Source organism: Schistocerca serialis, unplaced genomic scaffold (genome assembly GCF_023864345.2).
Source record: "Schistocerca serialis cubense isolate TAMUIC-IGC-003099 unplaced genomic scaffold, iqSchSeri2.2 HiC_scaffold_326, whole genome shotgun sequence".
NCBI lineage: Eukaryota > Metazoa > Arthropoda > Insecta > Orthoptera > Acrididae > Schistocerca > Schistocerca serialis.
Genome location: NW_026047896.1, coordinates 15,001 through 20,000, shown reverse-complemented (window position 1 = coordinate 20,000; position 5,000 = coordinate 15,001). Strand labels below are relative to the sequence as shown.

General features: G+C 62.7%; 1 pseudogene; it reads left to right on the top strand.

Moving 5' to 3' along the window:
- LOC126445113 (large subunit ribosomal RNA) overlaps window positions 1–5,000 on the top strand; it is a 7,964-nt pseudogene that overhangs the window by 580 nt on the left and 2,384 nt on the right.

Here is a 5,000-nt window from a genome sequence, read left to right as displayed (position 1 = left end):
GGCCGTTCCGGTGTGCGGTGGGCCGCACTTCTCCCCTAGTAGGACGTCGCGACCCGCTGGGTGCCGGCCTACGGCCCGGGTGCGCAGCCTGTCCTTCCGCGGGCCTCGGTTCGCGTCTGTTGGGCAGAGCCCCGGTGTCCTGGCTGGCTGCCCGGCGGTATATCTGGAGGAGTCGATTCGCCCCTTTGGGCGCTCGGGCTCCCGGCAAGCGCGCGCGGTTCTTCCCGGATGACGGACCTACCTGGCCCGGCCCCGGACCCGCGCCGCTGTTGGCTCGGGATGCTCTCGGGCGGAATAATCGCTCCCGTCAGCGGCGCTTCAGCTTTGGACAATTTCACGACCCGTCTTGAAACACGGACCAAGGAGTCTAACATGTGCGCGAGTCATTGGGCTGTACGAAACCTAAAGGCGTAATGAAAGTGAAGGTCTCGCCTTGCGCGGGCCGAGGGAGGATGGGGCTTCCCCGCCCTTCACGGGGCGGCGGCCTCCGCACTCCCGGGGCGTCTCGTCCTCATTGCGAGGTGAGGCGCACCTAGAGCGTACACGTTGGGACCCGAAAGATGGTGAACTATGCCTGGCCAGGACGAAGTCAGGGGAAACCCTGATGGAGGTCCGTAGCGATTCTGACGTGCAAATCGATCGTCGGAGCTGGGTATAGGGGCGAAAGACTAATCGAACCATCTAGTAGCTGGTTCCCTCCGAAGTTTCCCTCAGGATAGCTGGTGCTCGTACGAGTCTCATCCGGTAAAGCGAATGATTAGAGGCCTTGGGGCCGAAACGACCTCAACCTATTCTCAAACTTTAAATGGGTGAGATCTCCGGCTTGCTTGATATGCTGAAGCCGCGAGCAAACGACTCGGATCGGAGTGCCAAGTGGGCCACTTTTGGTAAGCAGAACTGGCGCTGTGGGATGAACCAAACGCCGAGTTAAGGCGCCCGAATCGACGCTCATGGGAAACCATGAAAGGCGTTGGTTGCTTAAGACAGCAGGACGGTGGCCATGGAAGTCGGAATCCGCTAAGGAGTGTGTAACAACTCACCTGCCGAAGCAACTAGCCCTGAAAATGGATGGCGCTGAAGCGTCGTGCCTATACTCGGCCGTCAGTCTGGCAGTCATGGCCGGTCCTTGCGGCCGGCCGCGAAGCCCTGACGAGTAGGAGGGTCGCGGCGGTGGGCGCAGAAGGGTCTGGGCGTGAGCCTGCCTGGAGCCGCCGTCGGTGCAGATCTTGGTGGTAGTAGCAAATACTCCAGCGAGGCCCTGGAGGGCTGACGCGGAGAAGGGTTTCGTGTGAACAGCCGTTGCACACGAGTCAGTCGATCCTAAGCCCTAGGAGAAATCCGATGTTGATGGGGGCCGTCATAGCATGATGCACTTTGTGCTGGCCCCCGTTGGGCGAAAGGGAATCCGGTTCCTATTCCGGAACCCGGCAGCGGAACCGATACAAGTCGGGCCCCTCTTTTAGAGATGCTCGTCGGGGTAACCCAAAAGGACCCGGAGACGCCGTCGGGAGATCGGGGAAGAGTTTTCTTTTCTGCATGAGCGTTCGAGTTCCCTGGAATCCTCTAGCAGGGAGATAGGGTTTGGAACGCGAAGAGCACCGCAGTTGCGGCGGTGTCCCGATCTTCCCCTCGGACCTTGAAAATCCGGGAGAGGGCCACGTGGAGGTGTCGCGCCGGTTCGTACCCATATCCGCAGCAGGTCTCCAAGGTGAAGAGCCTCTAGTCGATAGAATAATGTAGGTAAGGGAAGTCGGCAAATTGGATCCGTAACTTCGGGATAAGGATTGGCTCTGAGGATCAGGGCGTGTCGGGCTTGGTCGGGAAGTGGGTCAGCGCTAACGTGCCGGGCCTGGGCGAGGTGAGTGCCGTAGGGGTGCCGGTAAGTGCGGGCGTTTAGCGCGGGCGTGGTCTGCTCTCGCCGTTGGTTGGCCTCGTGCTGGCCGGCGGTGCAGGATGCGCGCGCCTGCGCGGCGTTCGCGCCCCGGTGCTTCAACCTGCGTGCAGGATCCGAGCTCGGTCCCGTGCCTTGGCCTCCCACGGATCTTCCTTGCTGCGAGGCCGCGTCCGCCTTAGCGTGCTCCTCCGGGGGCGCGCGGGTGCGCGGATTCTCTTCGGCCGCCATTCAACGATCAACTCAGAACTGGCACGGACTGGGGGAATCCGACTGTCTAATTAAAACAAAGCATTGCGATGGCCCTAGCGGGTGTTGACGCAATGTGATTTCTGCCCAGTGCTCTGAATGTCAACGTGAAGAAATTCAAGCAAGCGCGGGTAAACGGCGGGAGTAACTATGACTCTCTTAAGGTGGCCAAGTGGCGGCGGTGTGGCTGCATCCGGACTTGGCTTTTCGAAGTGCGGTCTTGATGTAGTCGTGCTGCTGCTGCGAGGTGCCTTCCTTGGGTTATAGTTACAGGGAGAGTGATGCGCAATACATGGGCCTAGCCCTCTTAGCCTCTCCTCTCCTGCGGTCTTCTCCCCTTCTCGTGGGCCCGCTGATTTTTGCAGAGTGGAAGACCGCACCAGGGGCTTGGGGGGGTTACCAGCCCCCCCTCGCATTATCCCTTTATAGTTGGGGGCAGCCGACAAGAAACAAGAGATGGTGGCCCTTCCGCTGAAGGTGCCACCCCAGCTACCCCAGCACCTATCCGGCCAACCGGCCGTAACGAAAATGCGATAGTTTGTGTAGCTCCCTTTGCTTGCAGTGAGTGCCACCGCACTTTTACCACGAAGAACGGTCTCGGGGTCCATCGCCGCCGCCAACACCCTGCGGCCGCCAACGCTGAGATCGTGACGGAGAGGCATCGCGCGAGGTGGACGGAGGAAGAAGTCCTGTCGCTCGCCAAGGCAGAGGCCGAACTGTTCCTGGAGAGGGACGCCCGGTTCTTCTTTGTAAATCAAGAACTTACCAGGATGTTCCCCGACCGAACGCTTGAGGCAATCAAGTGCCGACGGCGGCAAGCTGCCCACAAGCAGCTTGTCCGCCAATTCATGGAGGCACTTGAGATCGGTCGGGGTGAAGAGCCGGCGTCCCGCCGTGGAGCAGCGAGCTCGCTGCCTGACGCGGGCGAGGCCGCTGCGCCGCCCGTCGACGCAGCCGAGGACTTCGCGGCCGACACCACCGGGCCGCCGCCGGAGGGGCCGACTGACGCCGCCATCTGGGAGCATCTGGCGGGGCTACCTGCTTCCGCCCAGCGTTTCTCTGCCCTGGATCGAGTCATTGGTCTGGGGCGGGGCACGCCGCCCGATGTCATCCTGGGCATGCTCCCGGATGCCCTTGCGTCGGTCGGGTCCAGGGGGGAGAGGTCGATCACCAGGACACAGCGGCCGCGCCAACCATCCAAGCGGCCGCCTGCCGCCCCGCCGCTGCAGAAGCGCAAGCGGCGCCGCTGGGAATACGCACGGACACAGGACGCCTTCCGTAGGTCGCGTGCACGTTGCGTGCGCGGCTTGCTGGACGGCACCCTGCTGCAGCCGCCACCCGACATCCCCGGTCTGCTGGACTTCTGGGCGGACCTCTTCACGAAGAAGCCGATCTCCACCGCCGGCTTCATCCGTGACCGCCTTCTCCCGCACTCGGAGCCTGTCGCTCCTGAGTGCCTATGGGGGCCGGTCACACGTGAGGAGGTCGCTGCTGCCTTGCCGCCCAGGGGATCGGCAGCCGGGCCGGACGGCCTGACTCCAGCGGAGCTGCGGCGCCTGCCGCAGGAAGTCCTGGTGAAACTCTTGAACCTCTTCCTCCTGGCCCGCGCCCTCCCCGAGCGTCTGCTTCGCGCCCGGACGTCACTTCTCCCCAAAACGGCTGCACCAACATCCCCCGCTGACTTTCGCCCCATTACGGTCTGCTCGGTGTTGGCGCGGACCTTTCACAAGGTTCTCGCGTCACGCCTGATGCGTGCATGTGCTGTGGACGAACGTCAGCGGGCATTCATCCCCCGGGATGGGATGTTGGAAAACACCTTCATCTTGGACACTGCTCTCACCGACGCAGTCCGCTCCTGTCGCTCTGTTTTTGTGGCATCGATCGACGTCTCTAAAGCGTTCGATTCGGTGGACCATGCCGCCCTCCGCCCCGTGCTGAGGGCTCATGGCCTGCCGGATTGCTTTATTGAGTACGTCGAAAGGTGTTACGAGGGTAGCACGACGGTGATAGCGGGCGGCGCCGACGTGGGCGTGCCCCTGCAGCCGGCTAGGGGTGTGCGTCAGGGTGACCCCCTCTCCCCCCTCCTTTTCAATTTTGCGGTGGACTATGTTTTGAGTCAACTTCCCTCCCACATCGGAGCTCGGATCCTTGGTCGCAGAGTTAACGCTGCGGCCTTCGCAGATGACGTCCTGCTTTTTGCATCGACCGCGAGGGGATTGCAGTCCCTCATCGACGCAGCCGTCGCAGCCCTCGCCCATCTGGGGCTGCAGATCAACGCCCGGAAGTGTTTCACCCTCGCCTTAGTCGCGTCTGGGCGCGACAAGAAGGTGAAGGTCGACGCCGACGTTACCTTCAAAGCGGGCAACGCCACCGTGCCCGCCCTACGTGTGGGTGAAACCTTCCGGTACCTGGGACTGCAATTCTCCACCGCTGGTCGCTGCGTTTTCAACCCACGACGCCACCTGGTGGAGCAGCTGGACGTCATCTCCCGAGCTCCGCTCAAGCCGCAACAGCGCCTCCACGCCCTCACCACCGTACTTCTGCCTGGCCTGTACCATGGGCTGGCCCTCAGCCGCACCCGAGTGGGTGCGTTGAAAGCGGCAGATGTGACCATCCGTGCCGCCGTCAGGAGATGGTTCCGCCTTCCGGCGGACACTCCCCTGGGCTACTTCCACGCTCCTGTAGCCCAGGGAGGCCTCGGCATCCCATCATGCCGATGGATGGGGCCAACACTTCGCCGGTCCCGTCTCCTGGCGCTGAAGAGGATTGGGCCAGCCGCCGACGGTGCAGGCCGGGACGAGGTGCAGCGTGAGATTGAGGCGCTGGAGCGGCATCTTATGTGGGAGGGCCACCTCCTCAA